The 22047-nt window shown below is 36.4% G+C and overlaps 1 protein-coding gene and 1 pseudogene across 9 annotated transcripts in view; one reads left to right on the forward strand and one right to left on the reverse strand.

The window, feature by feature from the left end:
• Positions 1 to 21215, reverse strand: part of LOC115303938 — a 26329-nt pseudogene extending 5114 nt beyond the window's left edge.
• Positions 1 to 22047, forward strand: part of ERC1 (ELKS/RAB6-interacting/CAST family member 1) — a 516785-nt gene that overhangs the window by 255469 nt on the left and 239269 nt on the right. The gene's annotated exons all lie outside the window — the stretch shown is intronic.

The raw sequence follows: 22047 nt of genomic DNA on the forward strand, positions 1-22047 counted from the left end.
GCTTGTTCTAGCTTTGAAAAGAACGCTGGTGCAATTTTGATGGGGATTGCATTGAATGTGTAGATTGCTTTGGGTAGTAATGACATTTTCACAATGTTTATTCTTCCGATCCATGAGCATGGAATGTTTTTCCATTTCTTGGTGTCTTCTTCAATCTCTTTTGTAAGTTTTCTGTAGTTTTCATCATATAGGTCTTTTACATCCTTGGTTAGGTTTACTCCTTGGTATTTTATGGTTTTTCGTGCAATTGTGAATGGGATCAGTTTCTTGATTTCTCTTTCTGCTGCTTCATTATTGGTGTGTAGGAATGCAACCAATTTCTGTACATTGATTTTGTACCCTGTTGATCAGTTCTAGAAGGCTCTAGTGGAGTCGATTGGGTTTTCTATGTAGAGTATCATGTCATCTGCAAAAAGTGAAAGTTTGACTTCTTCTTTGACAATTCTGATGCCTTTTATTTCCTTTTGTTGTCTGATTGTTGTTGCTAGCACTTCTAGCACTATGTGAAACAACAGTAGTGAGAGTGGACACCCTGTCGTGTTCCTGATCTCAGGAGGAATGCTCTCAGTTTTTCCCCATTGAGGATGATGTTAGCTGTGTGCTTTTCATGAACTGCTTTTATAATGTTTAGGTAGGTTCCTTCTATTCAAACTTTCTCAAGGGTTTTTATTAAGAAAGGGTGCTGTATTTTTTCAAATGCTTTTTCTGCATCTATCGACAGGATCATATGGTTTTTATCTTTTTTGTTAATGTGATGTATCACATTGATGGATTTGCAAATATTGAACCAGCCTTGTAACCCAGGAATGAATCCCACTTGATCATGATGGATAATTCATTTTATATGCTGTTGAATTCGATTTGCCAGTATCTTGAGTATTTTTGCATCTGTATTCATTAAGGATATTGGCCTGTAGTTCTCTTTTTTTGTTGGGTCTCTGTCTGGTTTGGGTATCAAGGTGATGCTGGCTTTGTAGAATGAGTTTGGAAGTTTTCTTTCTATTTCTATTTTTTGGAATAGTTTGAGAAGAATGGATATTAGCCCTGCTTTAAATGTCTGGTAGAATTCCCCAGGAAAGCCATCTGGCCCTGGGCTCTTATTCATTGGGAGATTTTTGATAACGGATTTGATTTCTTCACTGGTTATCGGTCTATTCATGTGTTCTATCTCTTCCCGTTTGAATTTGGTAGTGCATGTGCATTTAGGAATTTGTCCATTTCTTCTAGGTTGTCCAGTTAGCATATAATTTTTCATAGTAACCTTGTCTCCCAAAATAAAAAATAAAGACATAAAAAAGTTGATAAAAATAAAATAAAGAATAAGAAATCACATTTTTTGCAAGTCTTTTATGATGTTTTAAAAAAGAGATATCATGTTAAAATCATAGTTATGTAAACTTTTAGGAGGTATACAAGCAAAATCATGTAGGCTTCTGGTTTAGGCCAGAAGTAAATTAGGTAATAGTTGAGTAAGTTACATAGTGGCAGTGGGGATGGAGAAAGGTGGATCGATTTAGAATGTCTTTTGGAAATAGAGTCAAATAAAAGATGGTGAATTGCATGTGTAGGTAAGGATGAAGGAGAAAATAAAGATGATTCTCTAATTTCTGGCTGGACAGCTGGGCAGATGGTAGTTCCATTTTCAAAGATGGGAAAGCCTGAAGGAAAAACTGAACCAAGAAATTATGCTGGAGAAATGATAGCTACACTATTATTAGTAATAAAATTGTTACCATATCAGATTTATGTATCAACCCAGTTTTCTCTTTTGAGGTCAAAAGTAGTGAAGTATAGACAGTTGTATACTTCATGTTTTACTTCATACCTTTTTTTTCAGAGATTTCACTGAGTTCTCAATCTGAAACCATCCACATCCAGAATTCTTGATTCCTTAAACCAGTTTTTCCCTCAGGCTTTTTCATCTGTTGTGACCAAATACTCCTACCCTACAAAGCTGAAATCAGTCATGGTGAGTGTTAGGAGAAGCAGATCTGAGAAAGGCAGAAGTGATGGGTTAGATACAGAGATTGTAACCTCTGGTTCTGTAGTTCAGAAGGCTACTCCAGAACTTTAGGGAAGCTGCACTACATAGCTAAGAAAGTGGGTTCTGGGTTAGAATTCTTGCTTGGACTTATGCTTCCAACACTTAAAAATTGTAATTGCAGGCAAGTTACTTTTTTTAATGTTTTTTAATTTGAGAGAGTGGAGAAGGGGCAAAGGGAGAGGGGAACAGAGGATCCAAAGCAGGCTTTGTGCTGACAGCAGAGAGCCTGATGTGGGGCTCAAACTCACCAGTCGTGAGAACATAACCTCAGCCGAAGTTCGAAGCTCAACCAACTGAGCCACCCAGGTGCCCCCAGGAAAGTTATTTGTGTTGGTTCCCTGAGCTGTCAAAGATACTCCTGATACCTGCCACACTAGGGAGAGGTTATATGTATAAAGCACTTAACAGTGGCATATAGTAAACACCCTGTGAACACTAGCTACTACTGAAGCTTCTGTTGTTACTCTTGATAGATCTCTAAAGGAGGGAGTGACTCTGACCAGCTTAAGGCCCCAGAGATACTTAAGTATCTACAGACCCGCTTGGTCGATTCAGTACTGGTGACAACATGCTTTTTGTTAAAGGTTCCTGTTTTATGTATCAAGTTTTAATCCTTGTGACTTTAAGTCACAAGTTGTAATCCATCACCCAGCCTAGAATGTAATACCTGCCTCACCTGGAAGTACCATCCCAGATTAGGTATCGTTCTTGTTCCTGGGTTATTCATCCCCCGAGAGGCTGTCAGTCCATTCAGGATCTTAGTCTGTCCTTTATTTTCCAATTTTCTTTTAGACTCTCCTCATAAAAATAATTTTAGTGATTTTAGTAAATGGCTACAAATATGTGCTGCAAAATCAAACCCTAATGCTATCTTTCAGTTTTATTACTGTAATACAGTGTATTACTCTTTGATTTCCTTTAGGAAGGAAGGTAGGGAAGGAAAGAAAAATAACACTGTCTTCAGCACAATTTAAAACAAAATGTGAATTTGGGAACGTTATGCTTAGAGCTTATTCCTAGAAGTAAGAAGATACAGAAAATTTAAGATTAAAAAAATTTGTGCTTGATCCTCATTCTTGAATTGGAAATATATATTTTAATATTCATGTCTTTTTTTCTCTTAAACACTCAGATGCACATACACACACAGTTCTGTGTACTGAGAGTACCTAAAAAAATTATTTCAGTCGCATGTCCCCTTCCAGTGATCAGATGTGGTATCTAAAAACCATTTCCTATTAAAAAGATTTGAATTCCAAACAGAAGTTACTTTTTTTCTTTTGATATAAAGTGAATTCTAGGAACATAATTTATACTCATAAGTTCTTATTTGTTACCAGAGTCTCTGGTAGGCTTTCTAGCAGCACTGTCCTGTAAAACTTAGAGAAAGTGGAAATGTTTTATATCTCTTCAGTATGGCAGCTTCTGGCCACACATTTCTGTTGAATACTTAAAATGTGGCTAGAACCCCTGCAGAACCAAATTTTTTTAATGCTTTATTTTTGACAGAAAGGGAGCATGAGCATGGGAGGGGCAGAGGGAGAAGGGGGCAGAGGATCCGAAGCTGGCTCTGCACTGACAGCAGGAAGCCTAGTGCAAGGCCCAAACTCACAAAGCATGAGGTCGTGACCTGAGCCAAACAAAGTCTCAGGTGACTGAGCCACCCAGGAGCCCCAGGAACCAAAATTTTACTTTTATTTAATTTCAATTAAGTTTAAATGGCCACATCTAGCTAGTGGCTACTATATTGGACAGCTGAACTGTATAGTGTGTTGGATAGATGGATACTTCCATATACACATGTGCACTTAGCAACTACCATTTAATTTTTCCTCCTGAACCTGACAGTTTTGTAGTACTGATAATATAGAAGGACAAACACTGATGTAGTTGATTCTATTTTAATTTTCATTTTTGGAAAAACATCTGTGGCCTAAAAACCTGTTTGTCAAAAGTAGTTATTCCTTTAAGAAATAATGGTGAAATATTAGGTTAGTAAAGGACTAAGCCACTTTCAAGAGATGTAATTGTGTGTGTGTATGTGTATTATCCCATGTTCATATAATACTAGACACTTCAATTTATAGCATGTGTGACAGAATTAGTGTAGAAAGGTTATAGAAGTGAGAAAGAGGTGTTTGTCCATAGATAGAATATGCCACCGCAGCATGAAGAGTTTAATGGCCTCAGAGATACCATTTATTCCATCACTCTGTTTTACATTCTATTAATGCTTATTGAGAGTCTACTATGTGCTAGAAACTGGGAATACATTAGTGAACAACAACAAAAAAAAAGGTCCCTTTCCCCCTGGTGTTTATTTGTTAGGAAGATTAATCACATGATCACAGGCATAAACCAACTCTTCAAGACTGTGATATAGGCAAATAAAAGTATAGTATTATAAAAAGTAGAACAAAGGGAACTTACTTTGAATGAATGGTCAGAGAAGGCATGTCTAAGACACTGGTATTTAAATTGACACATGAAAAGTAAATAGGAATTGGTGAGATTTAAAATGTCAAGAAATTTACTTCAGTGGAAACCACATGTGTGGACACCCTAATAATGGGAAGAACATGGTATAGTCATGCTAGAGAGCAAAAAGAAAACCACCAGTTAACCTTTAAATCATTTTATGCAGAGAATGATAAAAATCCATTTTATGTTTTAAAAAGATTATTCTGGCAGTTATATGAAAAATGGATAGGGGCATAAGTAGGGGAAAAACAAATAAGGGTGGAGGGGGGAGTACCTGTTAGGAAGATACTGCATAATCCATGAACATAGTAGAGTGTTGGCAGTAGAAATTGAGAGATTTATTTGGAGACAGATGCAGTAGGATTTGCTGATGTGTTGAATGTTGACAATGAGGGAGAGAGAGGTGGCAAGGCTGATGCTTGTGGTGTCTGCCATGAAGGCTGAATCGATGGTGGTGTTTATTGATCAATGGGGAAAGCTGGAGGAGGAGGATGTAAGTGAAGCAGTGTCTTCATCTTTATGCCATTCTCTTATCTGGATAAATCCTACTTCTCTTTCCATAAAACCTTCTCCTATCTCCCAAGTCTGAGTTACACGACTTTCCCACGTTTTTCAGCAGCACCCTGTACTAGACAACACTGTGTTGTTATTACTTATTTACTCTGTCACTTTAAGAAACTATGTCCATCTTCTCTATTAGAATGAAAGTTCGTTGCAGAGATTGTATCTTGTTTACTATTGTATCCTGAATACCTACTGTTATGTCTGGCACATAGTGGGATTCAGTGACGATTTGTTGAGTGAATGAATTAATTAATGAGTGAATGAATGAAAATTTTATTCTGACATTCTGAATGTTTACACTCCAGGTAACAGAAGCATCACTTTATTTACTAACCAATGTAAAGTTCAATGGCAATTTTACAAGTTTTACATTAGTTAACAGAAAATGTTATGAATTATTATGAAAATATTGCTGAATTGTTAAAAATATTTTGAATTGTTTTATTCTTTCTTTCAACTCTTATATACAGGATTTGATGAAGTACTTTGTCATCTGACCAGAAAAATTCAAAAGATGTCACAATTGTAGATTTAAAGAACTAGAATAGACGTTACTTGAAAACTTATTTTGTGTGGTAAAGAGTATTTGATTTTAACGCTTGGTAGCCAGAATGGAAAAATAAAATACAGAACTCCTCATTATCCATGACCTGTCCTTCAGTGGGAAATAAGAGGACTTATTATGTCTCATGGGATGTGTGCAATGCTCTGTCCCACTGTGGCTGATCTTCCAGAGAGTAGGAGCCACCTAAAATTGGTATTCTGTACTACCTAGTCTTCAACTCTGAAATAGCAATGAGCTGTGTCATAAAAACTTAAAAATTCAAAACATTCTGTGGCACCTGGATGGCTCAATCACTTGAGTGTCTGATCTTGCTTTTAGCTCAAGTCATGATCTCACAGCAAGCCCCATGTGGGGCCACACCCTGGGCATGAAGCTTGCTTAAGATTCATTCTCTCTCTCTCTCTCTCTCTCTCTCTCTCTCTCTCTCTCTCTCTCTCTCTCTCTCTCTCTCCCCCCCCCCCGCCTTCCCTCCCTCCCTCCCTCTATCCCCCTTCCGCTCTGCCCCTTACCCCACTTGCACATGCTCTCTCTCTTTCACTCTCCTTCTCTCTCTCAAAAAGAAGAAAAAATCAAAACATTCTATGGAAAAGATATAAACTGTGATCAAATTAGGATGAAAATGTTTTTGATCCTGCTTTATTTCTTTCCGGTGGAACTAATACTTCTGATTATCATTGGTGAATTTGACATTAGATTTTTTAAGATTTGTCTCATCTCCCCTGCCTTAAAGACAGATTTGTAACTTAATATTGTTTCCTTATATACAGTACCCTAATGGGCTACATTTATAGTTAATAAAAGTTTCTTAACATACCATTTTTTTCCCACTGTTTATCCTTTTGTCTTAAACTGGTTTCTATGTCGGAAGTGATGGGGATTTTTGAGGTGTCTCTGAGCAGTCTAAAAGTATTATAAATACAAAAATGTTTCTCACAACTACATAAAATCATTCAGTCTTAGGAGAAAATCCAGTTGTAAATTAGCAGAATAAACTGCTTTTAAAACAGATTACTGATTTTTGTGAAGTCACCATGTTTAGTTAGTGCAAAGATTGAAGGCACTATTGTTCAAAGATGCTTCATTTAAATCAAGATGTTTTTAATAAACCACTTTATTGGTAAACAGACGGAAAGAACATTTTTAATATTCCAAGGATCTTAGATGGTGACAGTTAAATTCACAATCATTTTGTCATTGCTTTTGTGTAATCATTTCAGTATTTAAATCAAGCTCTGTCAAGAGAAACTTAATAAGTTTCATTGTAGACTCTTGCTCTAATGTCAATGAGTTTGAATCTCCTTTGTTATGGTGACTGGTTATGAAATCAGTCACTTGACAGACCCTGAAGTGAGACTGCTGGAAATACGTCATGTCTGCCTTCATGGTGACAGCTGGCTACAAAACAAACCCCACCAGAGCCATTCTGCAATTGACAAGGGACTTCAAAGGCCAACAGGGCTGCCACTTCAAAGAGAATTCTGCCATCTCTGGCTTGTTGAAAGAAGAAGTTAAATGGCTATACCCTGCCATAGCAGAAATCTCCATGTTTAGACTTCTCCTTCTTTTGATCTTAGAAAGATGTATGAAATGGGCTTTAAGTTAAAGGAATGATATAGTCTGTAGCAATGGCAACCCAATGTTATTCTGCATTTCAATCCACTTATTAATGGAAATTACCCAAATATGTTCAAATAACAGCAGGTCTAAAAACTCAAATGTCTCAGAGGAGGAATGTTCAAAAGAAGAATTGAAACTTCGTATGAATGTTGTAGCCACTTTTACAAATGTGAAATAAGTCAGATGGTGAACAAAATGGAGCTCTCGATGTGTTTTTAAAATCCTCCTTCAATTTCTCCTTTTTATCCCTGTTGGTTGGATCATATTCTGAATATTGATAGTAGGAATGGCAGACCCTGAAAACCTGTAGTCTCCAGGCCAATTTGCATAGTTTAAACAGATATTTCTTCCCTTTTAGTAACTCTGTACTTAAAATTTTAAACTACCTTGTACTGTTTAAAATTTTATTCATCTAGTTTTGTTGCATATGATTTTGAAGTAATTACCTCATCATTGTAGTAAACAAAGATCTCAGAGTTTTAATAAAACTCTTCCAATAAAAGATCAGAATGCTAACAAGCATCTTGAAGAATAACAATGAAAAGGCAGCACATGAATTCTCTCATTTAGAATACTGATAGCCCTGAAAGGTGTTGATTTGATGGAGTCATGTATAGTACACTTGAAAAAGAAGACAGGAAAGTTTATAAATAACAAAGCAGTAAAAATATGGAGATTTTATATATGGTATGAAGGGACGGTAGAGCTTAGCCTGTAATAATTTAAAATTATTACAAGTCAGTGGCATGCCCTTTTCAGTATTACATGGTTTTCCGTCTCATCCTACGTATTATAGAGGGACAAAGCTAAGAATCCTTGGATTATTTTGCCCTGATCTTCTTTTTTTTCTCTTAAAATGTCCTCTTACATAAAATAAAAGGGTTGGCTTGACAGCAGCTTTAGGCTCTGTAACTTTCTCTATAATTATGCCAGATGGGGTCAGTAGACAACAAGAAATTCTGAAGGGAAACTGAAGCTCCCAGGAAATAACCACATATGATGGTATGACAAAAAAAATCTTTTTACACATGAGTGGTTTGTAACAGTAGTTCTTAAAGTAATGCATTTGTGTTTGCCTTTTTTATAATAGATTTTTACTCCTGAAAATTATTTGATAAAATAGTATATGATTGTATTATCCCAGAACTTTAGGACATATCTATGTTTCTAAATTTTGACTTGATTTTTTTTCCTTTTCCTTCAACAAAAGGACCACATCTGTGTTTTCAAAAGTTATAATCAAATGAAAAATGAACTGAAGTGGAAAAGAGATAAAACCTTGGCACACCCCAAAATTGAACCACAGAGATGAGTGCCAGAGTCTGTAGATACTGGTTTTCAAAATAGACATGTTTTTCTCCTTCTGACTAAACTGCATAACCACTACTGCACTGGGAAGCACTTTTGGAATCTATGTGGCAGATCTGTAACAGATGATATTTAGTTTGCTTGTAATGAGTTCTTGGGGTGTTTGGCCCTTATTCTGTTATCTCCTACTGAGGAGTTTGATAAACCAAGTTATTGACGATAGAGGCAGTCATCCAAGATATCACTGAAGGTGAAGTCATGAAAGCCAGATGGTGTCCCACTGATTTTTATATGCAGTTTATGTTCTCCTTGGCTGCACCTTCCTGGATGTTTTCAATAAAACATATTTTCCTAGAGAAATATGCACAGCAGGATTTATCCTACGTAACAGATAGTTTCTGTGTGTGGCACGTCCTAGACTTTTATCTATTTTGGCACTCATTTGTCCCTTCCTCTTATCTTCACCTTTTTAAATGAATGAATAAGAAGTAATAAAGGCTAGCGTAAAGGGCACTGAACCAGAAGTCAGGTGATGTGGATTTTAGTTCTTCTGTTTACTAGCTGTGATTTAGGGTAAGGCTCATAATCTTTCTAAGCCTCTGTAGTAGAGTGAAGCAAATTCTTATCCCCAAAATAATTTTGTTTTGGCAGTCTATAAAAGCCGTATACAAATGCTGAGCATTATTATTATGGCCAAAATAATCATGTATGTGTGTTTGTGTGTGTATATATATATGTATATATACTTCTATGATGCTTATGAGTTCTCTCCTGGTGTCCTTGGGTTTCCAGACATTAAATCCCAACCTTTTACTTTTCTTCTCTGGCTAATAGTAAATTTGTGATAAGGTCAAATAGCTGTTATTTCGTTTGCCATTTTTTTTTTGGTAACCATTTTCCAGGGTTGAAATAATGTTTTCTCCATATTGAAATAATGTTTTCTCCATTTTATAGATCTGTAATTGATGGAATATCACTCCATCTATGTCTAGGTAATTGTTTGACTTTGTTTTTCCAGCAGTGCAAATGAGAAGGATTAAAATTTTCAGTTAAAATGCCAGTAAACTTTTACTGTTGAAAACTTAAATTAAAAAATAACTTTATTCAAATTATTCATTTGATCTTAGAAAAAGTGCTTAAGTCCTAAATGCTCTGTTCTCTGTTGGTGACTTTATGCTAGTGAGGGGATTGCTGTTTTCTGTGGTGAAATGAAATTTATGTTTTCTCCATGTGAAATGACGACTGATTTCAACTACAAAGGAAATTTCTTTACAAAAACTAGACAGCTTGTAAGGCCCTCTTACCATGTACTTTATGCTGTTTTCTTGACTTCCTTGACTTAGAAAGATTATGAATATAAGAAAGAAGAATACTTTTTTTCAGAAGAGAATTGACGAGAGCCCGAAGTTCAAGGGAAAGTCTTGTCATTCCATCTCTATTTGTATTTCCCTGATTTACTCATTTGTCAAAATCAAATGAGATATAAGGAGGTCTCAGACCCAGATGCAGAAGAGTGTAAAATGATGGCTGCCACATCTTTGTTACTGCTGCTAGAGAAAGAAAACACGATGTTATTTAGATTATTTCTGTCCTTTTCTAGGAGTAGAGAAAAGCCATGGAGTCTACGTGAACCCAGGCAATTATTAATTTTTGTTTTACTTGATTCTGGTACAAACTCTTTGTTACTGAAATAAGCAAATTATAGAAAATATAATCAAGTAACAGTTTTCTTTAAAAAATGGTTTGGAGTACTTTAATTCAGAGTTTTAGTTTTTTGTTGTGATGCTTTGTTACCGAAAAATCACCTGATTGGAATTGGCGCTGAGATAAACATTAGACCTTCTTAAAGCCGCTTTCCAACCTCAGTGACACAAATTATGAGATTCATAGCAGCAAGGGGACATTTGCTTTGGTTTGAAATGTGCACCCACATTTTATTGATGTCTGATTTTTAAAGCTCCCCATAGGAGTGATGAGGGCTTATTATAGGATCTATTTTCCCAAGCTTTCTGAGTTGATAAAGGAAAAAGAAAAATTGAAATGGCTTGAGGGGGGAAAAGCATTTCTTTCACATTGTTGTGTTTCTACTCTTTCTAAATTTTTAAAAACTACGAAATCTTGCCATATGCAACCGCATCAGTGGAATAGAGTGTATGATGCTATGTAAAATAAGTCACAGAAAGGCAAATACTGTATGATTTCACTTACATGTGGAATCTAAAAAATAAAATAAGTGATCAAAACAAAATAGAAACAGACTCATATATACGGAGAACAAACTATTGATTGTTAGAGTAGGGAGGGGGTGGGGATGGGTGAAATAGGTGAAGGGGATTAAGCGGTACAGACTTCCAATTATAAAATAAATTAGTCACGAGGATGTAATATACAGCATATGGAATATAACCAATACTGTTGTAATAACTTTATATTTGTATGGTGACAGATGGTAACTAGACATTTGTGGGGATCGTTTTATAATGTGTAAAAATATTGAATCACCGTGATGTACATCTGAAACTAGAAGGATATTGTATGTCAATTATACCTCAATTAAAAAATTATCTTCAGCTGAATACTTAATTACCATAGCACAGTATTACTAGAAACGTAAAGGCAGTTGGCAGTGAAGAAATACAGCCAATCAATGTGCACTTGTGCACAAAGTCAGCCTTAACTCTGTGGATTCTTATAAACCCTAGGCTTTCATAGAAATACTCAGCGTTGCTAAGTGTCCTATGGGAATGCAAGCCATATTTTGAGGGAAGGTAAAAACATTTTGTAAATTCCTCACCCATGGAACACATTAATTGTTTAAAGTGTCACTTGCTGATTTTATTTGCCCTCATTAACCTTTGACAGTGTTGACTTTTTAGAGAAATGCACTGTTATTTAAAAAGTCAAGAAATCTAATGACTCCAAAGTTGAATTGTAGAAATGTGGTTTCTTTTTCAGTGCTATATATGTGACTCCTACTCCTATTTGGATTCTTCATAAAGTCAGGAGTAAAAGATAGCAGTAATACCTTGTAATTCCTAACTTGAACATATTGCTAAATTCAGTGATATCTGTTACCGTTAGGTTACTTCAGGTATCACTTAGACTACCTTATTTTCAATAAACAGAACAGAAAATTATAATCAATGCTGTCATGTAAGTCCTATGGATTTAATTTTTTTCATGTTTATTTTGAGAGCAAGAGAGCGAGCACACATGCATGCAGGGAAGGGGAGAGAGTCAGGGGACAGAGGACCTGAAGTGGTATCTGTGCTGATAGCAGAGAGCCTAATGTGGGGCTCCACCTCATGAATTGAGATATCATGAACTGAGTTGAAGTTGGACATTTAACCAACTGAGCTACCCAGGAGCCCTAGGCCTATGTATTTAAATGAGGACTAAAGGAAAATACTTCATAATTCTTACTTTGGTATCATCTGCTTTATTTTGAAGTTATGTTCCAATGGGATGAGTGCCCACCCTCTTCAAGGAACCTAGTAGAGTTAATCTTACTATGCCTTTCGTCCTAGATTTCATTAGACATTGCCCAAAAATAAGCTTCAGTCATCTATACTGCACCATTTTCCCTCTGTTCAGTATTTTCTTGCCTTAACATATTCTTTAGCTGTTCTTATTCCTTCTACATCTTCCTACTAAGTTACTGAAATTCACAGATTCCTTTGTCTTCATTCACTGATTCACCAGATAGTTATTATCTACTCTGTGCCAGGCCCTGGCACATACATTCTTAACTTCTTCCTTCTCCTTCTATAATTAACATGCAGTGTTATAATAGTTTTAGATATACAATATAATGATTCAGCAGTTCTTCTATTATTTAGTGCTCATCATGATAAGGGTACTCTTTATCCCATTTATTCCACCCATCCCCCACCCACTTCTCCTCGGACAAGAACCAGTTAGTTCTCTGTATTTAAGAGTTTGTTTCTTTGTCTTTTTTGTTCATTTGTTCATTTTTTGGCTTCTTAAATACCACATATGAGTAAAATCATACTGTATTTGATTTTCCCTTTTCTTTCCTGAGCCAGCTTTCACCTTCTTTGCCTGCAGTATAATTTGGCCTCTCCATGGCAACTTACAACTCTTTCTGGTGTTAAATACATGTTTATTCTGAACCTCAGGGTTAGAAGTAGGACTCTCATCCTTCTTGCTTCCTGTTACATCTTCAGACCATTATTCCGTCACATTCTTAAGGTTAGAACTCCTACTTTTAGTCTCATATAATGCAGGTGGAACATTGAAGGCTTTCATTGAAGACTTTTGTTATCTCATTGACTTCAGAATCTGCATGGATAATTTGCTACTTTTGTTCTTTCAGTTCCTTGATTTTCTTCATTCCGTATTTGGCATTCTAAACCTGGTTGTAATCTAGCCCACCTCCAGATTCATTCATTACAGTGTCTTCCCCTCTAAACCCAATTGCCTGTTCTTTTAGCTTTCTTGTTCATTTGAAATATCTTCCCATATCATTTGAACTTCTTTTCCTCTTTTTACTTTATTGTAATCCATTAGCGTTGCCTTTCCTTCCCTCTGTATTTCGTCTTTGTTTCCCTCTCTGTTCAGCTTATATTCCTTATTCCATTATTTTAGAAATTCTCATTTTCACATTCTGAATCCCTTTGCTCCTTAATTTAATCAGATCCCATTGGTGCCTTCCTATTGCTTTTTGGGATAAAAGCCAAAATTCCTAATAATCACCTATAAGATTCTTCTACAGCTAGCCCCTTCCTCCCTCTCCTGCCACATTTGCACCCTTCTCCTCATCCTCAAGCCTTATATCTTTTATCTTCTCTATGTGCTCTCTGACTTTAAGGCTATTAAACAAACTGGAATCCCCTTTTCCAACCCATCTCCTCTATACTTTCTTGGGAAAACTCTCTAGGCCTCCAAAATATAGATCAAGGCCTCGTTACTTATTCTCATGGTGTTATATACCTTCTGCATAACGCTATATACAATTCATGATTAAATAGTTATAAATTTTATTAATTAGTATCTATATATGGACTCAGAGCTCAACAGCTATGGAGAAATCAATCTGTTTTGTTTTCTGTTACACCTTCAGTGCCTTACACTTAGTACCTGGCACATGGTAGGAATTAAATATTTAGTGGATAGGGCAAAAGAGGGACAAAGGAGGATAGGAAGTGCAAAACTGGGCATGGGAATACTTCCCAGAATGATTTATTAGATATAATTTTGCGAAGCTGTTTTAGAAGACTGATACATTGTAGCAAAGCGACATTAACTCTGAATGCAATTGAAGTCTGACTGCCTAGCTTGGAATCCTGGTTCTGTCTCCTCTAGCTGTATAACCTTGAACAAGGCACTTTAACTCTCCAAACCTGTATTGTCTTCTGTAAAAGTGAGATAATAATAATACCTAATATCCAGACTCATAGGATCATTGTGAGGATTTAATGAACAATACCTATAAAGCACTTATTAGAACACTTCAAAGTATTCAAATAATGTAAGGTGCTTTTGTTGTTATTATTATTACAATAGTTCAGCCATTCCCTATTCATAAAATACTGTATGATTGGTGTATATCTTGTCAAAGAATTACTGTACACTGACAAAAAGAACATAACAAGAAAAAGAGAAGATTTCTAGTATAAATGCTAGCATACATCTGTTTTAGAAATTCTGTAAATTTAAATTCTCAATAGTAGTGCTATCTCAATTGTGTGATACCTAAGGGAGTTTGTTGGGAGAGGATGGTAGGAAGTATATATGTAAGTAAAGTCTCACTAATGCTTCAAAACTGCTTCTCAGCTCAGGAGCTGGGTAACAGTTTTTCCTTTTGAAAAACATTTTTTTTGGGTAATTGTATAATTGAGTGGGTCATAATCTAGAATTTATTTGAAATCAAGAGAGCAAGGGGACTTCTCAAATGAAATGATTTCTGTGATGAATGTTTAACCTCTAGGCAATCTTCCTTTGTGCACTCCTTTCTTCTAATCACTTCATTCCTTTGGAGACTTATGCTTCTTACCCTCCTCAGAAACGACAGCAAGATTTTCCACAAGCATCTTGGAAACTACAGAAGAGTATATTCCTCTCAGTCAGGGAACAGAAGAAGGTGGGAAACTTGAAGATGCAGTCTCCGCCAGCACCTGAAGCACCTAATTGCTTTGCTTTCTTAAGGAAAGTGGGTCTGTGGTAAAGTCATAATTTGTTCCTTCTTATTCTGAGTAAAGGTTTATTAGCTTGTGATTTAAGTGAACCATCTGGCCCTGCTGGCACTGCACACTGTCAAGCCCTGTGCTTTCTCTTAATATGTTACTGGAGGCAGTTAAGTTACAAACTTGAATCCCAGATCTGGCCTGGGCTATTTTGTGTCTTAAAACATATGTTTTTGAAGATCATACTGTGACCTGGAGCACATTTTTAAATGGTGGAGAATTTCTTCATTGTTCAGTGTGGTAAATATCTCTTCTTTTCTTCTACTCAGCTTTCGTCGTCCAGTGACTGCACCTAGAAGTGTACCACTGCTGTGCGGCAGGCATGTGATGGAATAGATACCCAGATGAGGGCGGTTGAGGGTGTTCTCTGGGGTTGTGGAAAAGTAACAAAGTATTTCAGTTTAACCTTGAAACTATTTCCCTGCCTGGAGCACAAGCACAAATGAGAGAATTATTTGGAAATCCTGGCCTGTGGTACCATTCTAGCCTTAAATACAAAAATGCTTTAAAAACTTATTTGTTTGTATGTATAATCTGAGGTAGGAATACCCTGAAGGTCTGGCACTAAAATGGACAAGAAAATTAAGCAACCTTTACAAAAGTTACATTTCACTAACAAGCAAAATTCTGTAAGTGAAAGTATGGAGGCTAAAACATGTCTGTAAACACAGACTAGATGCTGGGAAAATAACAGCCACAAAAAAGTTAAAGATGGTTGATAAAATATGTATCATAAATTAGCAAGAAAGTAAATTCTCAGTGGATGAATAGGTAGGTACATGATAAGCCGTGTACAGGCTTTGTATCTTGGCAGAAAAAAGAGAAAGTCCATGGCAACCCAAGGTGGAGACCGTAATAGATAATCAACTTTCCACCATTTTTTTTTTAAGAGAGAGAGTATGCATGAGTTGGAGAGAGGGGCAGAGGGTGAGAGAGAGAATATTAAGCAAACTCCACTCTTAGTGCAGAGCCTGACACAGGGCTCCATCCCATGACCCTTGGACCATGACCTGAACCAAAAATCAAGAGTCAGATGCCCAAATGACTGAGCCACCTGGGTCTCCCATTCCACCCTTTTAAAAAAGGATGCACAATGCCCCAAATTGGCCTTTGAAAACATTAAGAAAATTGACTTGAAAAATTTTTGAAGTGACAAAGAGCTCCTAACTACAAGTCCTGCAAGTATTAAGAAGACACAAGGATATTTTTGCCAGTACATTTTAAATTTAGACTAAATGGGAAAATGCCAGAAAAAAAAGAAACTTAGCAAAACTAGCTAAGTATGAAAATGAAAACCTGAAAAAATGAGTCCGTAATAAGATTTTCCCACCAATTTCAAGCCTGGAGAGTTATACTGGTAATTTTTAATAAGCCTACAAGGAACAAATGGTTTCAGTTTTACAGAAAGAATTCCAGAAAATAAAAAAGAGGGAATAATTAATCACCAACATACTTTATAAGATTAGCATAACTTCGTATCAAAACTTGACAGAGTTAATACAGGAAAGGAAGAGTTAGGGCTGTTAACATAAATGCAAACATTTCTAAACAAAATATGTCCAACTTAAAGTTAGTGTATGTGGGGATACTTGGGTCATTCAGTTAAGGATCCTACTCTTGATTTTGGCTCAGGTCATGATCTTGTGGTTGTAATGTTGATCTCTGCATCAGGCTCCATGCTGAGTGTGGAGCCTGCTTGGGATTCTCTCTGCCCATACCCACCCTCAAAATAAATAAATGAACATTTAGAGTTACTGTATATGAAAGAGATGCATGCAGACATTTGAGGCCTATTCCAGGAGTCAAGATTGGTATCATTAGAAAATTATTTACTATAGTCTACTGCATTAAAAGCTGATAAGAAAAAGGTCATATGATCATCTCAAGAAATGTAGGAACTTTAATTTTTTAAATAGCTAACAATAGAAAGAATTTTTTATTTAAATTGTAGTTAGTTAACATACAGTGTAATATGAATTTCAGGTGCACAGTATAGTGATTCTACAGTTCCATACATCACCTGGTGCTCATCACAACAAGTACACTCCTTAATCCCCATTACCTATTTAACCCATCTCCCCACCAGCTTCACTTCTGGTACTCATCAGTTTGTTCCCTCTAGCTAAGAGTCTGTTTTTCAGTTTACCCCCATCTTTTTTCCCCCTTTTGCTTATTTGTTTCATTCCTTAAATTCCACATATGAGTAAAATCACATGGCCTTTGTCTTTTTCTCTGACTTATTTTGCTTAGCATAATACTCTGTAGCTCCATCTACATTATTGCAAATTTCAAGACTTCATTCGTTTTTATGGTTGAGTAGTATTCCATTGTACATACACACACACACACACACACACACACACAAAACATCTTTATCCATTCATCAATTGATGGACACTGGGCTGTTTCCATAATTTGGCTATTGTAGGTAATGCTGCATGTAAATGTAAACATCAGTGTGAATGTATACCTTTGAATACCTAGTAGTGCAATCATTGGATCATCAGGTTACTTCTATTTGTAATTCTTTTAAGGAGCCTCCATACTGTTTACCGGAATGGCTGTACCAGTTTGCATTCCCACCAACAGTACAAGAGAGTTCCCCTTTTTCTATATCCTTGTCAACACCTTTTATTTCTTGTGTTATTGATTTTTACCCATTCTGAGAGGTGTGAGGTGATAGTTTTTTAGTTGTATTTTTTTGGTTTCTTTTTAGTTGTATTTCTTTGATGATACGTGATGATGAGCCTCTTTTCATGTCTTTTGACACTCTGTATGCCTTTTTTTTGGAAAAATATCTAAGAAGGAAACTTCTTAACCTGATTAAGAATATCTACTAAAAAATCTATTAAAAGTTACACTATAATTTATACAGATAATTTATTCTATATATAGATAAAACTGTTAAAGCATTTCTCTGAGGATGAGGAACAAAATAGAGTACATACACACTGTCATCATTTCTATTCAGCATTGTGGTAGATATTATAGGCAATATGGAAAGGCAAGTAATAAATACAAGGATTGGAAGGAAAGAAAATGATTATTTTCTTATTGTACATATGATATGGTTGTCTAAATAGTAAATTAAAAACCCATAGATAAGAGCACTTAAGAAGATTGCTAGAGACAGTGTGAACATACAGTAATCAGTTGCATTTCTATAAACTGTATTGAAAAGAAAATTACATTTTTTTAAAAAAAGGTGCTATTTACTATTAACATTGAGAAAAGCATATAAAGTTCCTAGGAATAAATATCATTAAAATGTTCACGATTTTTCATGGAAAAAGCCTAAGTGTCCATCAACTGATGAGTGGATAAATAAGATGTGGTTTATATACACAGTAGAATACTACATGGCAATGAGAAAGAATGAAATATGGCCATTTGTAACAAAGTGGATGGACCTCGAGGGTATCATGCTAAGCGAAATAAATCAGGCAGAGAAGGACAGATACCATATGTTTTCACTCATAGGTCCAACAGGGGAAGGGGAAGGGGGTGAAAGAGGGAGAGGGAGGGACACAAATTATGAGAGACTTGAATACTGAAAACAAACTGAGGGCTGAAGGTGGAGGGGGAGAGGGGAAGGGGTGTGATGGTCATGGAGGAGGGCACTTGTGGGGAAGAGCACTGGGTGTTACATGGAAACCAACTTGACAATAAACTATAAAAAATGTTCAAGGGGCTCCTGGGTGGCTCAGCCAGTTAAGCATCTGGCTTCGGCTCAGGTCATGATCTCACAGTTCGTGGGTTTGAGCCCTGCATCGGGCTGTATGCTGACAGCTAGCTCACTCAGAGCCTGGAGCCTGCTTCAGATTCTGTATCTCCCTCTCTCTCTGATCCTCCCCTGATCTCACTGTCTCTCTCTGTCTCTCAAAAATAAATAAAAAGCATTAAAAAAATCTTTTTTATGTTGAAGATTTTTGTGGGGAAAATGATAAAATTTTATGAAATATATTAAAGTCCTAAATTGATCTCTCTTCCTTGAACTATTACAGAACAGTGCCTGGCCTATGGTAGACTCAGTAAATATTTTTTGCAGGAATTAAAAAATAGTTAAGAAGCTTCAGAGAAGACTTGTCCTACTAGATATTAAGCCTCATAAAGCTATAGTAATTAAGTAATGTTTTGGGGTAAGATCATAATAGAAAACACAGAAATAGCCCCATACTTATGAAAATACTTGATGAATGTCAAAGGTTAGGATAGAATGGATTGTTTAAAAATGGATGTTGGATGTCCCTATGGGGAAAAATGAAATTGCCCCCCTACCTCAAACCATACACAAAAAAGCAATTTAAGGTAGTTTAAAGACCAGATGTTAAACACAGTACTTTACACTCTTGGATAACTTTTCAGTCAGATATTGTATAACAGCCACAAAATAACAGTAAATTGTGATGGTTAATTTTATGTGTCAACTTGCCTGAGACACGGTGCCCAGATAGTTAGTCAGACTTAATTCTACATGTTTTTGTGAGGGTATTTTGGATGAGATTAACATTTAAATCGATACACTTGAATAAATCAAATTATCCTCTCTAATGTGAGTGGCCCTCAACCTGTTTTATTCAGGCCTTCCTGTCAGCTGATTCCCCTCCCCCAAGTAAGAGTTTTGTTTGAACTGGGGTATTGGCTTTTGCCTGTCTTTGAACCCTAACTGAAACATTGGCTTTTCCTGAGTCTTGAGTCTGTGCCAGTCTTTGGAGCAGAATTTCACAGTTACCTTTCTTGGGTCTTGAGCTTGCCCATTTTGTTTGCAAATCTTGGCACTTGTCAGATTCCATAGTCTCATGAGCCAATTACTTATTTTATATATATATATGTTTTATAATATGAATATGATATGTATTACATGTCATTTTAAATAAAATACATTTTAGTATATGTGTAACAATTTATATATTAAGTGTTCTATGCTTATCAATGTAATTAATGTATTTCCATCTAATTATATTAACATTAATATAGTTTATTTATTTATTGGTTACATTTCCCCAGAGAAACAAAACTAATGGTATATATATTGAATGCAATGTGTGTGTGTATGTATATGTATGTATTTGCATGCATATACAGCTCTACCTTGGAGACATTTCCAGTTTGGTTTCAGACCACTACAATAAAGTGAATATGCCAATAAAGTTAATTTTTTGGTTTTTCTATATCCATAGCATAGTGTTTATGCTATATTGTAGTTTATTAACTACATGCCTTATTTAAAAAATACTAGATTGCTAGAAAATGCTAACTAGTATCTGAGCTTTCAGCACGTTGTAATATTTTTCTGGTGGAGATTGCTTACTTTGGTATTGACGGCTGTGACTGATCTGGATGGTGGATGCTGAAGATGGGGTTGGCTGTGGCAATTCCTCCTTCTATTTTTTGTGTTTTTTTTTTTTTTTTGACAAGTATCCAAGACCTTTATTAACAGGCACTTGCTGTTTGTTGACTTTTTTTGAAAAAATCAAGTTGTAATCTTTTATTACAAACAGGAATGAGGCTTTTAAAAATCTCAGCTTGACCAGATATGAAGCAATTTAAAAACCTTTAAAGGTGTATTGAGAATTTGCCATTACTAAAAAGAGACATCTTTCAGCAAGAATAAGAAAAACTCCATGATACTCCATAGATAACGCAGATAGTTCTAGTTATCTAGTTAATGGGCAAAAAGAAAGCACTTAAAATCTTCCACTCCAGTCTTTTGTTCCTTTCTTATTGCTGGAATATCATATTCATTTCTTCTTGTTGGATGACTAAACCAGGTGATGGTAGAGATGCTACACAAGCATTTACTCAGCCCTGCCTTAGTCAGTGGGGTGGGGGAGGCAGATGAATTCTTAGCTAGTGGATCATGTGCTTTTGTCTCTTGCCACCTTGTTGTTGGGGTTTTGGGAGCATATGTGTAGGTAATTGAAATTGTGGAGGTACTGATATTGAGGTGACTACTTACCTTGGGTCTCATCTCTTTGATTTCCTTAATTCTTCACTACTTTCCTCTCTGGTGGGGAGGCCCCTGTAGAATTGTTGTCTATGACCCTGATACATACTCTAACTCACTGGTTTACCTGTTCTCCTGAATTCTGGTTGTCAGTACCTTCTAGCACTTTACCCTGCACAAGCAGGTTGGAAGACAGTGGTTGATGCCCACAGGGTCTCCACATGTAGTAAAAAGGGAACTCTTGCCTTAGGAGAACTCTCTCATCTCTCATGCTTTCCCTATCTTCACTGTTCTGTTAATTCCGCTGGTAATTGATGGAGTACCCCTGCACTGTGAATAGTGTCTATAGTGCTAAGGTCTGATACATATTTACTGCTTTGTAGTGGAGCTTCACCAGGGCCTGTAGCATTTGCTACTTACCTTTTCTCTTTCAACCACATGAAACGCCACAGTGTCTCCATCTCCCACACTATGAAGGTGCATCTTGGGGTTACCTCTTTATGGCAGTCAGGTGTACAAGTCTATCTTCCTTGGTGTCACTACTATTAATAAAACCATGTCCATTACTTACATTGAACCACTGTTCCTAAAACCTTCTTGTGCATGCTGGCAGGCACCCTGATGTGAGGCCACCACCACCATATGTGGTGGTCAGGCTTGGTGTCAGCAGTGCTGGGGCAGGGGCAATGGTTGGGTGACTGGAACATCTCCACTTTGCTGCTCATGGTTGATATGGTGACGGGGCTGGTTTTGGCAGCTGAAGTCCCTCCTGGGGTGCTGATGGGGCTGCTCAGAGCTTCCTGAGGTCTGCTCTTTATGCCCACTAACTATTGTAATTTCTTCAAATAAGAAAACAGTGAGGTTTGCCACATCAGCTCTTTTTTCACAATTTCTCTGTAGCATATGATGCTATTTGATAGCATTTTACCCACAGTACAACTGTTCAGAGTTGGAGTCCATCTTCTCAAAGTCTGCTACTGCTTTATCCACTAAGTTTACCTAATATTCTAAATCCTTTATTGTTACTTCACTTGTCTTTACAGCAGTCAGAAGGAGTAGATTCCATCTCAAGAAACTACTCATTTAGCTAATCCAAAAGAAGCAACTTCTCATCTGTTCAAATTTTATCATGAGATTACAACAAAGTCACATCCTTAAGGCTCCACTTCTAGTTCTCCTGCTATTTCTATTCCATCTGCCATTGCTTTCTCCACTGAAGTCTTGAACACCTCACAGTCATCCAGGAGAATTGGAATCAACTTCTTCCAAATTCCTATTCAGGTTGATATTTTTACCTCTTCCCATGAATCACAAA

The sequence above is a fragment of the Suricata suricatta genome, chromosome 10 (genome assembly GCF_006229205.1).
Source record: "Suricata suricatta isolate VVHF042 chromosome 10, meerkat_22Aug2017_6uvM2_HiC, whole genome shotgun sequence".
NCBI lineage: Eukaryota > Metazoa > Chordata > Mammalia > Carnivora > Herpestidae > Suricata > Suricata suricatta.